This window comes from Arachis stenosperma, chromosome 2 (assembly GCF_014773155.1).
Source record: "Arachis stenosperma cultivar V10309 chromosome 2, arast.V10309.gnm1.PFL2, whole genome shotgun sequence".
Classification (NCBI taxonomy): domain Eukaryota; kingdom Viridiplantae; phylum Streptophyta; class Magnoliopsida; order Fabales; family Fabaceae; genus Arachis; species Arachis stenosperma.
The window spans coordinates 59,483,560-59,498,148 of NC_080378.1; the positions used below are offsets into that span (position 1 = coordinate 59,483,560).

The 14,589-nt window shown below is 40.2% G+C and overlaps 1 non-coding gene across 1 annotated transcript; it reads left to right on the forward strand.

Moving 5' to 3' along the window:
* Window positions 1-13,075: 13,075 nt before the first annotated feature.
* On the forward strand, window positions 13,076-13,182 carry LOC130964871 (small nucleolar RNA R71). Its single transcript, XR_009080938.1, has one exon. It is a non-coding gene; the product is annotated as a small nucleolar RNA R71 (small nucleolar RNA).
* The last annotated feature ends 1,407 nt before the right edge of the window (window positions 13,183-14,589 follow it).

The window sequence follows — 14,589 nt, forward strand, 5'->3', positions numbered from 1 at the left end:
AAGAAAAAGCAGTGAATAGCAAAAGCTTGCGAAAAAAAATGGCGAAAAAAAAATTTATTAGAAAGAAAAAGAAAAAGCAAGCAGAAAAAGCCAATAGCCCTTAAAGCCAAAAGGCAAGGGTAAAAAGGATCCAAGGCTTTGAGCATCAATGGATAGGAGGGCCCAAGGAAATAAAATCCAGGCCTAAGCGGCTAAACCAAGCTGTTCCTAACCATGTGCTTGTGTCATGAAGGTCCAAGTGAAAAGCTTGAGACTGAGTGGTTAAAGTCGTGATCCAAAGCAAAAAGAGTGTGCTTAAGAGCTCTGGACACCACTAACTGGGGACTCTAGCAAAGCTGAGTCACAATCTGAAATGGTTCACCCAGTCATGTGTCTGTGGCATTTATGTATCCGGTGGTAATACTGGAAAACAAAATGCCTAGGGCCACGGCCAAGACTCATAAGTAGCTGTGTTCAAGAATCAACATGCTTAACTAGGAAAGTCAATAACACTATCCGAAATTTTAAGTTCCTAGAGAAGCCAACCATTCTAAACTTCAAAGGAAAAAGTGAGATGCCAAAACTGTTTAGAAGCAAAAAGCTACAAGTCCCGCTCATCTAATTAGAATTAATATTCATTGATATTTTGAAATTTATAGTATATTCTCTTCTTTTTATCCTATTTGATTTTCAGTTGCTTGGGGACAAGCAACAATTTAAGTTTGGTGTTGTGATGAGCGGATAATTTATACGCTTTTCGGCATTGTTTTTAGGTAGTTTTTAGTAAGTTCAAGCTACTTTTAGGGATGTTTTCATTAGTTTTTATGTTAAATTCACATTTCTGGACTTTACCATGAGTTTGTGTGTTTTTCTGTGATTTCAGGTAATTTCTGACTGAAATTGAGGGACTTGAGCAAAACTCTGATAAAAGGCTGACAAAAGGACTGCTGATGCTATTGGAATCTGACCTCCCTACACTCGAAATGGATTTTCTGGAGCTATAGAACTCCAAATGGCACGCTCTCAACGGCGTTGGAAAGTAGACATCCAGAGCTTTCCAGCATTATATAATAGTCCATACTTTATTCGGAAATTGATGACGTAACTTGGCGTTGAACGCCAAGTACATGCTGCTGTCTGGAGTTAAACGCCAGAAAAACGTCATGATCCGGAGTTGAACCCCCAAAACACGTCATAACTCGGACGTGTTTTGGGCGTTCAACTCTGGATCATGACGTTTTTCTGGCGTTTAACTCCAGACAGCAGCATGTACTTGGCGTTCAACGCCAAGTTACGTCGTCAATTTCCGAATAAAGTATGGACTATTATATATTGCTGGAAAGCCCTGGATGTCTACTTTCCAACGCCGTTGAGAGCGCGCCATTTGGAGTTCTGTAGCTCCAGAAAATCCATTTTGAGTGCAGGGAGGTCAGATTCCAACAGCATCAGCAGTCCTTTTGTCAGCCTTTTTCAGAGTTTTGCTCAAGTCCCTCAATTTCAGCCAGAAATTACCTGAAATCACAGAAAAACACACAAACTCATAGTAAAGTCCAGAAATATGAATTTAACATAAAAACTAATGAAAACATCCCTAAAAGTAGCTTGAACTTACTAAAAACTACCTAAAAACAATGCCAAAAAGCGTATAAATTATCTGCTCATCACTCATCATCATTCTCACTTATGAACGCGCGTGATTGACAACCACTTCCGTTCTACCTTAGGCCGGGCGCATATCTCTTAGATTCCCCAACAGAATCTTCGTGGTATAAGCTAGATAGATGGCGGCATTCATGAGGATCCGGAAAGTCTAACCTTGTCTGTGGTATTCCGAGTAGGATCCTGGGAATCCAGAAAGTCTAACCTTGTCTGTGGTATTCCGAGTAGGATTCCAGTATTGAATGACTGTGACGAGCTTCAAACTCCTGAAGGCTGGGCGTTAGTGACAAACGCAAAAGAATCAATGGATTCTATTCCAACCTGATTGAGAACCGACAGATGATTAGCCGTGCTGTGACAGAGCATTTGGACCATTTTCACTGAGAGGATGGGATGTAGCTATCAACCAAGGGTGATGCCTCCAGACGATTAGCCGTGCAGTAACAGCGCATAGGACCATTTTCCCGAGAGGATTAAAAGTAGCCATTGATGATAGTGATGCCCTACATACAGCTTGCCATGGACAGGAGTTAGAAGGATTGAAGGAAGAGCGAGTAGTGAAGCAGAGTTTCAAGAGGAACACAGCATCTCCATACACCTATCTGAAATTCCCACTATTAATTTACATAAGTATTTCTATCCCTTTTATTTTCTTTTTATTATTAATTTTCGAAACCATAAACCAATTTAATCTGCCTAACTGAGATTTACAAGGTGACCATAGCTTGCTTCATACCAACAATCTCTGTGGGATCGACCCTTACTCACATAAGGTTTATTACTTGGACGACCCAGTACACTTGCTGGTTAGTTGAACGGAGTTGTGAATTCAACCGGTGCCATAATAATGATTTCATACAAATACAAAGAATATGGATCACAATTTCGTCCACCAGACGGCGCCTAATCGTACGAGTTGGGATTTCTCAAAATAGGAATAACGTTGCAAGTATAGACCCAAACCCAACAATCGTCGCTGACCAATTTGGAAATTCACAAGATGTCTCACAACTAAAAACCAATTTAAAAACCGAGAGTATTTAACTCCGAGGTCGTCTCCCAAGGAATCACATAAGAGGCAATGAGTGTGCAAATTCCGGTTGTAGTGATCAAGGGATTGTCAATGAAGAAATGAACATACAAAGCAATAAAAGAACATGCAAAATTGTAATGATTGAACTAATGAAAAAATTAAAGAACTGACTATATAATATAAACAAGTAAAGTATAAAAGAGATTAACATAGCAATGTATGGAAAATTGAAAGCATAGAAAAGGGTCTTGGCTTGGAGTGAGCTAAGGATCCTTTTCTTGTTGGAACCACAACTATGCCAATTATGTTGGATTAATCTCACTTGATCAACCCTCACATCGGAAGGTAAGTTAAATGAGCATAAGTGTTCTTAACCCACAAATCCTAAATTGCTTGCTAATTGCCTTAGCAACAACTTAGCGTTAGTGGGAACAAGAACAATTAACAATCCAAGGATATACACTAATTGTTAGACATTCCAACTCTAGGAACCCAATTGCTCACTTTACCCAAGCCAAGAGACAAAAATTTAGCCTAAAACCATGTTTGACATTTTGTCAAACACTTGGTGGGCAAAAAGTTTAAACATGATAAAAATAAGAAAAGGCTTGGAAGTAAAAGCAACAATTGATTTCAATCAACAAGAATAGCATAGGGAAGCATAGAACAAACACCAAACATCAAACTCATCAACAAGAAAGTGAAATTGCAAAAGAGAAGCAAAATTGAACTATAACTTGAATGAGAAGAAAGAGTAATAACAATGTAACTATAAAGAGTAATAACAAGAGAATACTTACAATGAGATTAGCAAAATCCAATGATCAAAAATGGAAATGGCACTTGGAATGTAAAACCCTAATGAAACTCTAATGGAGAAGATAAGAAAAACTTAGAGAAAACTAAAACTGAAAACCTTCTATTCTACTCCTAAAACTATACTAATGCTATGCTATGTTATTTCCTTCATTTCCCTTCCAATATGAGCTAAAAGGCTTCAGAAATGGGCCTCCAAAGCCCCTAAATCGTGAGTCACGTGCCTTTCTAATGAAGTCATTTGCGGACACCTGTGCGGACGCACAGACGTGTGCGTCCACACACTCTGCGAAAATTCCCTCCTGTGCGTATGCACGAGTGCCTGTGCGCACGCACACTAAGCGATTCTTGGCGGGATGCGTGACGTGCTCGAATTGATCCACGCGCTCTGTTAAGGCTCCTGTGCGGACGCACAAGAGGCTGTGCGCACGCACGCGTCTCTGAGCTCACCTCCTTTGATTCTTCAAGTTTCTTTCACTTTGCAAGCTCTTCTTCCATTTTCTCCAATCCATTCCTACCTTGTGCACCTGAAATTACTCACAAACACATCAAGGCATCGAATGGAAGGCAAATGGAATAAAAATAGATCAAACTAAGCACAAAAGAGCAAATTTTCATAATCAAGCACAATTTGGGAGGAAAGTTCAAAAGCATGCTATTAAAGGGAATAAGTGTGAGTTTATGTGATGAAATCCATTCAATTCTTACAAAAAATCATCATCAAATATGTATTCATCAATTTTCCCACACTTAAACACTAGCATGTCCTCATGCTAAACATACTCAAAGGAGATAAAGGAAAAGGGAAAAATGTCTTATGCTATATACTATTTAAATGCATGCAACTATCCTAAGGCTAATAGCCAACATGTACTATGACGAGAGTTGGTAGAAACAAACCATGAAATTCCAATCTATCCCAAGAAAGTTTAAGGGACAATGCAATGAGTTCATGTATTAAGATCAATGTTCAAAGAACTAAATTGAACTTTTCAAGATTACTCAATCAAACAACTTGCAAGAAGATACAATGTAAGGCGCAAGAACATAGAATTGAGCGGTCGAACCCCTCACCGGATATGTATCCACTCAATTCGCTCAGTGTTTAGGGTTTAACCACTCAATTCTCCTTTTATCATTCTTTTCAAAGATTTGCAAGTCGTCTAACAATCGACTAGTATTTAGTGTATGAATAACAAATATCATAAGGTATTTAAAGGGATGTAATGGGGCTAGGGTTCAGGTAGGATGAAATATGGGTAAGTGGACTTGAAGAATTAGCTCTTTAAGTAGCTTGAGTTTCCACCTATTCCTATATCACCTATATATACATAACACTATAACCTATCTACCCGTTTCCTTTTCTTTTCCCATCTCACCTCACTCATGCATTTTCTTTTCAAACATGGCATATGCATCTTTTATTTTACTCTTTATTTTATACTTTATTATGTACAATTTTTTTATTGCAAAATTGAACTATGAATGCATATGTCTTCATTAATGAAATGCATGAGTAATACCTAATTGCCAACAATTTTTCACAATAAGCATATGCCTCTATGACCAATGTTTCCCAAAATTCCCCCACACTTAGAATTTACACACTAATCCACCCAAGCTAATCAAAGAGTAATTCGGGGACATCAATGGTTTTCCGCTTAAGGGGAGTAATGTGCTATCATTAGAACAAAAGGGGATTCATAGGCTCAAAGGATTTCACAAAGGTGCATCCAAGGGTTGGCCATATAGGTTAGTGAGTTTTCATCAAAAATGGCCTCAATCATGCTAAATGCATTCAAACACAAACACAGGACATAAAGAATCATGCAAATCAATTATCACAATCAAAAAGGAGTTATAATCACTCACAAGAACAACATTATGGTTGAAAAGATGCAACCATCTATTAAGCTCCAGACTCTCAAGGTATGTTGTTCGATCTCTTTTCCATGTTCTACAAATAATCTACTTCAAGCAAGTTGGCATACATAATATTTCCTTCAATTCAATCAATGGTATGCCCTAGAAAAAGACTTCATGGAAATTTCTTGGTGTTTCACCGACTATTCATTCTATCATGCAACATGCAAGTACTAACTAATGAATATCTATAAACGATAAAGAAATATTTACAAGCAACCAAGAAAGATAAAACAAACATAAAACTACTCAAAATAAAGAAAAAGTACTACAAAAAAATTGAAAAAGTGCTTTGAAAAGAGAAATTTTTACCCCCCTTAGAATCATCGATCCTCCCCCACACTTAATTTGTGCACGGTCCTCCGTGCATGCTTACGCTCCGGAAGGATGAAGAGGGGCCACCTTCAGCTGGTGGACTCAGAAGTGGATTGGTCAACTTCGTCATACTCCTCCCCCCGCTATCTCAGATGAAGCTCTAGGAGGCGGGCCGGGGTCTCTTCCTTCTAGCCTTGCCGCTATCCACTCAAAACGCTTTTGCTCTAAATGCTTCTTACGGTGGATATCGTGCAAGATGTCTTCGAATACTTCTGGAAGAGAACGGAGAAAAGGTAAAGCAGTTGACGAAGTTGGTAGTCTTGGTGGTGATGCTGTAGATGCCTTCCTCTCAGAGGGTGTGGTGGTTGTTGTTCTCTCCAAATCTCCCCTCGGAATGTACTTGTTGCCTTTAGGGACCCTGAACATGATGTCTCTTGGACGCCACTCTACCCCCGCTACTGTTGCTAAACGCATCACCATCGATGGAAAAGGGATGTTGATGTTCTTTTCCTCAATTAGTTTCCATACCGATGTGCGTAATAAAGGTACAATGGCTATACTCTTGTCTTCCATGATAGCCCAAAGTAGCAACGCAGTCTTGAATCTCATATGGGTAGCATGGGTGCTGGGAATGATGTAATCCACCACAATTTGATGCCATATACGAGCTTTGGCATTCAAATCGGAGTAACCTATAGATGCGAAAATAGAATTTCTCCCCTAGCTATACTCCCATGAGGCACTAGGACGGCCAATTCTCTTAAGTATGGGAGTCAAGGACATCCTCCCCTTGGACACACTCACCTTGATCCTTGAATAGTCATCATATTCGGGCAGAATGTGGGGAATCTTCAGAATAGCTTCAATAGCTCGGTTGGAAGTATCCAACCTCTTGCCCCAGAGGAATACCGACTTCGCTTCCTAATTTTGGTAGCTGGCATAGAATTCCCACACCATGGTTTCATTGACTTCAATTGGGTCTTGCTCTAAGAACTTCCAATGAAGTGAGGCGATCCGCTCATGGATGACCGTTTTGTACTTGATTCGAACCTTAAGCGTCCGTTCTCAATGGATTGGCCTTTTCTCAAATTTGCCATAGAGGAACTCAGCTCTTTGGTTGATCAAGGTGTCCGGGTTATCGCTCGGGCGAGCCATAAAGTATGGTCTTGATGCTCGGGGTGTAGGTTCCACAACCGGCAAAGCGGCTGGTTTCTTACCCTTCTTTCGCATCCTAAAAAGAAAACAGAAAATATCAAGATCATAGGACAACAACAAACTTAGAACAATGAGGAAGCACTTAATGAAGTGAAGAAACTAAATTCTTAGTTGGAAGTATGAAAATAGTGTGATTCATAAGAATGGCGGTGTGTATATTCCAATGGTGCGCGCGGTTGGAACACACACACGGGTCGCACACAATAGCAATCACACTCTTAAGGCAATTCAAAGTTTAAAACTTTACAACTAAGTGCTTAAGTTGCACATGTGAAACATAGAAATGGAAGCAACTTCAAGCAAGCACCGACAAGGAATTGTCAATTGTTCATCCTCAACATGTGGTAATCACATATACAATGCTCTTAATTGGAAGACAAAAGATGCTTGATCAAGACATCATCAAAAGTTGAACATTTGTAAAGTGATTACTCATTATAATTTCCAAGATAAACAATGGAACTCATATTCTACCAACATAATGCATTTACTATTAAAGTCACCCATTAATAAGGTACACAATCTTGGTAAAATGGGTGGTTGAAATCAAAGTATATCAACAATGAAATGCATTAGAGAAATAATGTGATCAACATCAAAACCCATAAATGAAGTTGCACAATTCATACAATATCCTAACCAAAGATAAATTGAAAGCATATGAAGGTCAAGTCATATGAATCAAACAAGATGTTCATTGAGGCATTTTATCGAACATGTGGTATGTAATGTGCAAGGGCATCACAATTAAGTTCAAAATTGATCAAAATCAACCCAATAATCAAACAACAACATTTTGTAATACAAAAAAATAATTAAGAAAGCAACAAATTTAATCTAAGAAAATATAAAGGAAAAGAAAGTAATTGCAAAAATATAAACATGACAAGAAAGGAAAGATAAAAACCTTAGGTATAGAGGTTGAAAAGAACAAGAACTAAGGAGGAACAATGGCACTTCTTATAGCCACTGTGGAATCATGGCGGTTGGGTTCGCCGGAAAGAACACCAGAGGAGAGAACTCACCGGTGGTAAAAAGAGAAAAGAGAAGAGAGGAAAAGAAAGAAAGAAAAGAGAAGAGAGGTGAGAGAAAGGTAGAGATATGGGGGTGGTGGCCGGCGGCTGACAGCAGCGGGGGCTGGCGGTCGGCTGACCGGCAAGACTGGGCGGAGAAGAGAGGGAGAGGGTAGCCAAGAAGAAGAGAGGAAAAGAAAAGAAGCTGCCTCTCAACAGGGCAGCTCGCCCTATTAATGCCCAGTTCGCGACCTGTGCAGATGCGCAAGGGTTTGTGTGGATGCACAGAAGCGAAAACTTAGAGAGGGTACGAACGCACACAGCGTGCGAATGCTGCAATCAGAGAGGTTGCAAAAGGCCGTACTGGCAGACAAAAGCGTGCGAGCACACAGAGGGGCTCTTATTTTTATGTGGACAAAAGAAGGTGTGCATGCGCACACAGGTCCATGCGCACGCACAAAGGATGAGTATGGGGTGTTGTTCCCATGCACAGGTCGTTCCCTCGCCCCCACCAGAGGGCTTGCAAAAGGTGTGCGGACGCACACGTCTGTGCAGCCGCACAGATGAAGCGCAAAAGGGAACTTGTGCATACGCACACAGTTGTGTGTACGCCTAGAATAGAGGAAATGAGGCTGAGCATACGCACAGGCTGTGCTGACGCCGCGACCAGAGGGCATGTTAAGTCGTGTGCGGACACACAGGCTTGTGCGGCCGCACAGATGGCTAAAAACACAGAGTTGTGCGCAGGCACAGCTTGGTGCATACGCACAGATGCCTTGTTTTAGAATTTTCTTTTCTCTTCAAAACTAAGGTTCCCAACCTTAGCACACCAACATACCAACCCCATATCATTAAAACAAGCACAAAATCATAGTCCGCAAGTAATTCAACTTATACAACTCAAAATCATCAAACAAACCTAAGCTAAGCATTATATCACAAGAAAATAAATAGTTCAACAAGCTATAAATAAGAGATAGAGCTAGAAAAATGTCACCATGGTGGGGTGTCTCCTACCAAGCACTTTGGTTTAGAGTCCTAATTTGGACTTGCATGGCTTCATTGGTCACTTAGGAACTTCCCCAAGGAGGAAAATTTCCAACTCCTTGGCTTGCTTTGGTTGAGCATGATCCTTTGAATTTGACTCATTTGCACTATTCTCTTTTCCTTGCTCCTTGCCATCTTCACTTACCTTGTCTTCAACTATGTTGCATCCAAAAATAGAGTAAGCTCTACGAATGGGCTTGTCAGACTCCTCCAAAGTGAACTTGACTAACTTGCCATCCGACTCAAAAGAATAGACTCTCGAGTGTGCATCTAACTTGAAACAGACCGTCTTCAAGAATGGTCGTCCAAGGAGTATTGATGATGGCTTGGTTGAGTCAATAGGAGGGGTCTCTAAGATGTAAAAATTAGCTGGAAAGAGCAATCCTTATATATTGACTATGACATTCTCTGTAATCGCCACAACTGGCATAATACTCTTGTCGGCTAACACAAATCTCGCCCCGAATCTCTTAAGAGGTGCTAAGTTCAATCTCTCATAGATGGGGAGTGGCATAATGTTCACACACGCTCCCAAATTACACATACAGTCCATGAACTTAGTCCCACCAATCAAATAAGCAACCAAAAATGGGTCAGGATCATTGCATTTTTCAAGAAGTAAAGAAGAGATAGAGCCATCTACCAGCTTTTTGTTGAGGTTTCCAAGCTTGTCTTTGTGAGTGCAAATATCCTTGAGGAACTTGGCATGTTTCGGCACTTGTTGAATGGCTTGAAAGAGAGGGACGGTAACTTCAACTTTCTCAAAAACTTCCACCACAGTGTGGTCAAGATCTTCTTGCTTCTTTGCTTTCTTAGCTATAATTGGGAATAGAATGGGCAAAGGCTCTTCAAGCAAGGTCTTTCTCTTTGGTTCCTTGACCTTCGGTGGTTCTTTTTTATCTTTATCAATATCTTCATCTCCACTCCTCATCACCTCTACTTCATCTCCTACCTCCCCATTGTTTGTCTCCTCATTCAACTTTGGAGGTATAGCCACATTCTTATCCAACTTAGTACCACTCCTAAGAATAATGGCATTTATGCTTCCTTTAGGATTTGGTTGAGGTTGGGAGGGTAAACTACTTGAGGTTGAAGCTTGTTGGGTGCTTTGTGTGGTTTGAGGGGGGAGAGTCAAATGAGTAAGGGCTTTGGCTATTGTAGCCATGTAAGCATCTTGTTTCTTATGGAACTCTCTTTGTTCTTGCATGAAGGTATGAATTGTGTCATTCATGTGGGATTGATTGGAGGGAAGGGCTTGGTTAATTTGAGAGGGATTGGACCGGTTGTTTGGATGTTGATACTTCACTTGAGATGGAGGTTATGGGGGTTGTTGGTATTGTGGTTGACTTTAGGAGTGTTGATGGTAGTAGACTTGAGCATTTTGGTTGGGTTGAGCTTGGGAAGCTTGGTTCCACCTTTGGTTTGAGTTATCCCTCCACCCTTGGCCTTGATTACCTCCATGTCGGTAGGGTCCTTGGGTGTAATTGGGTCTTTGTGGGTAGGGGTTAGCAACCGCCAATGTAGTGTCCTCTTGAATTTGAGGGCACTCATCGGTGTAGTGAGTAGTACAAGAACAAACACCACATATCCTTGTAGGTCCTTCGGTCCTAGGAGGTTGAGGTGGGGCATTTATCAAAGCTTGAGGGATTTTTTGCCCTTGGGTGATTTGCCTCAACAAAATTGACGTCTCACCAAGGGTCTTAGTCAAAATAGCATCTCCGAAGGGAGAAACCTTGCTCATAGCTTTTGGTTGTGGACTTTAAGCCCTAGAGTGTTGAGTAGAATCCGCTAGGTCCGATATAACTTCCCATGCTAATGCCAGGGCATCTAGGCCAGTTTCACTGACCTTTTATTTACTGTTTTAGGGTAGTTTCATGCATTTTCTTAGGAAATAAGCAAGTTCTGGATGAAATTACATTTACACCTTGATTCAAGCAACTATTGTGAATTTTACATGATTTCATAAGGATTATGCAAGGATTGAATGACAAATTGATGATGCATAATCTCATGACTTAGACTAGAGATTTGATGCACTTTATTTGCTTGATTTCAGGACAAAGGAAGCAAGGAAGAACCACGTTAGTAGCCACGTTAATCCAATTAACGTGACCACTAACGTGGAATGGGAATGAGCTTGTAGCGTTAATGAGAAAAGTGATCGCCAATAATATCTTCGAAGCCATCATAGCCCACGTTAATTGCCACATTAACTACATTAACGTGGTAGTTAACGTGGAGAAAAAGGGAGCTCCAGTGTTAGTGGTAAAAGTGAATACCATTAACGCTCCAAATTGGCAATTGGCCACGTTAAGAGTCACGTTAACTTAGTTAACGTGAACTCTAACATGGAAGGGGAAGAGAACGCCAACGTTCGTGACACTCACCTTTGTCACTAACGTTGGATTAAGCCAACATTGCCCACGTTAGTGGTCACGTTAAGACCACTAACGTGAGAGATAACATGGAGCTAAGCATGATGAGCCAACATTAGTAACACTCACCTTTGTCACTAATGTTGGAGATGTAATTCACTACCACGTTAGTGGCCACATTAATCCAATTAACGTGAGCTCTAGCGTAGGAAGGAGGGGCGTTTGGAGAGTTAGTGACAAAGGTAAGTGTCACTAACGCTCTCGAAGCTTAGGCATGCCCACGTTAAGAGTCACGTTAGTTATACTAACGTGATCTCTAACGTAGGGAAAGGGGGCACAATGCAATGTTATTGGAAAAGGTGATTCCCAATAACGTTTGTGAAGAACCATGAGGCAATGTTAGTGGTCACGTTAGTGCCACTAATGTTGAAGTTAACGTGGACCATTTTGGGGTTGGAACGTTAGTGAAAAAGGTGATTGCCACTAACGTTCTCAAACCCACATTTTCACTTAACGTTAACACCACTAACATCCTGTCTAACACCCATGCCTAACTCACACTTTTCTGCAAGCTGAGCCCACTGAAGATTGTAACTGCTTCAACTCAAGATCTAAGGCCCACATCCAAGACTTGAAGAATTCACTAGAAGATCAAAAAGAGTAGTATATATAGGAGTAGTTTTGAACCATAGAGGAGCTTGGCACTTTGGAGAACTACCTTCTGTATATTTACTTTTCTACATGTATTCTTTACTACAATTTTCCATTCCCAGAGCTATGAACAACTAAACCCCTTTCATTGGGTTAGGGAGCTCTGTTGTAATTTGATGCATCAATTATAGTTTTCATTCTTCTTCCTCTTTCTTTTCTCTTGATTTTCTAGAAAGCTTTCGATCTTAATTCAATAGGTTAGTTGTCTTGGAAAAGAAACTCTCCATAATTGGATCTCCTCTGAGCCTTGGAAAAGGGATGAGGAGAACATGCTAGAAGTGCTTTCTCATGTTGGACCAAATTGGGGTTTGGGCGGATATAGTGACATGTAATCCTCCCAACACTTTGATTTGGAAATACATGTGGTATAATCAGTGACCATATTTCATCTCTTCCCATGAGCACTTAAATCAAGGAATTGGGCAATTGTTCAAGCTTAGAGAGATTGGATTGCCAAGGAATTAGGATCCAATCACTTAAGATTGCCAAGGAGATCAATGAATGCATTGATTGAGGAAGAGATGAGAATGAACTTGATTCGGAGAATGCAACATCTCCTAAGCCCAATGAATTCTCCCATATCTGATCTTACGCATTCTCTTTACTTTCTGCCATTTACTTCCATGTTCATCTTCCCAAATCCCCATTTAAGATTCTGCACTTTATTTTCTGCAATTTACTTTCCCGCCATTTAATTTCTGCAATTCTCAACTACATTCTGTTTAGCTCAACTAGCATACTCTTCCAACTAAAGTTGCTTGACCAATCAATCCCTGTGGGATTCGACCTCACTCTATTGTGAGTTTTTACTTGACGATAATTCGGTATACTTGCCAAAAGGAAATTTGTTGAGAGACAAGTTTTCATGCATCACATGCTTCTGCTGCGGTCTTGTTTTTGGTCAATGATCCCCACTTGCGGCATCCAAGAGAAGCTTATCTTGGTGGTGCATTCCTTGACATAAATAACTGATCAAAACCAACTCATCTATCCGGTGGTGAGGGCAAGCTTCCAATAACTTCTTAAATCTCTCCCAATATTCATACAAAGTTTCCCCATCTCGTTGCACAATGCAAGAGATCTCCCTTCTCAGCCTGTCAATTTTCTGGAGAGGGTAGAACTTCTCCAAAAATTCTTTTCGCAACAAATCCCAATTAGATCTAACTTCCCCCGGCTGAGTATAAAACCATTCATTCACTTTTCCTTCCAAGGAGAATGGGAAAGCGAAGACCAACACCACGGCTTCATCCGCTCCATGTCTTCTTGCAGTTGCACATGCAACATGGAAATCCTTAAGGTGCTTCAGAGGATCTTCCCCAGGCAATCCATTGTACTTGGAGAGCAAGTTGATTATGCCAGACTTAACCTCAAAATTCGAATCAAAGGCCGGATATAGAATCTGAAGTAGTTGCAAGGCAAGATCAGGAGCTCTGGCCTCCTTCAAGGTAATCCTTCAAGGTGGGTCTGCCATGACGGTGTCACCTGAGTCACTCAAAGACAATTCAGTACTCCCCACAGATGAATATAGAGTCTCCTCGTTGATTGGAGAATGATAGTCACGGATAGGTGGTGATAGTGAATGGGAATGGTCCTCAAGTGAGTGATGATTAGATTTTTGACGGTTTAGAATTTACAAATGAATTCTCGTTGCAAGTATAGTTTCTAAACCAATCACTAATCCTTTCATACAAAAAGTTGTTTGTCACTAAAACAAACCCCTAAATTTATAAACCGAAGTATTCAAACCTCGGGTCGTTCTCCCTAGGAATTACAATAAAGTGTCTTGTTATTGGTTGTGAGTTATTTTGGGGTTTTGATATGAAGCATGAAAGATAAATGGCAAGAAAGTAAACTAAGGCCTAAAAAGGTCGTGGCAAGGGTTGGTGGTCAAGGATCTCTATCCTAATCACTAACCACAATATGAGAATTGGCAAGGATTAATCTCATTAAATTATCCTCTAACTAGTAGTAAAGGAAAGTCAAATGAGCTATATCAATCCTAGTCCATAAGTCCTAACTCTCTACTAATCCAATTAGTGAGAACTAGAGTCAATGGATCCCAATCATCAATTACTTGGACATTAGTAACTCAAGAGGTCCTAAGTTACCTTTCCAAGCCAAGAGTATACAATTCTACTCTAAAATCCAACCAAGCATTTCATCAAACAATTGGAAGGCATAAAAGGAAAGCATAGTAAAATTGCAAGAAAAGTAAATCTACACTACTCAATTGCAAGGAATTAAACAACAACAAATCAAATGAACACAATTATTATGAATTACCTCTAATTGAATTGAAAGAGAATAGGAGGAACAAAAGTAGATCTACAACAAAGTATAAGAACAACATAAAGGAAATTACAACAAAAGAATAGAGGAAGATGAATGTAACAACAAAGAATTAAAAGGTAGAAGTAGAAGAAAGCAAAGATTAAAACCTAGATCTAAGAACTAATCCTAATCCTAATCCTAGAGAGAAGTGAGAGCTTCTCTCTCTAGAAAC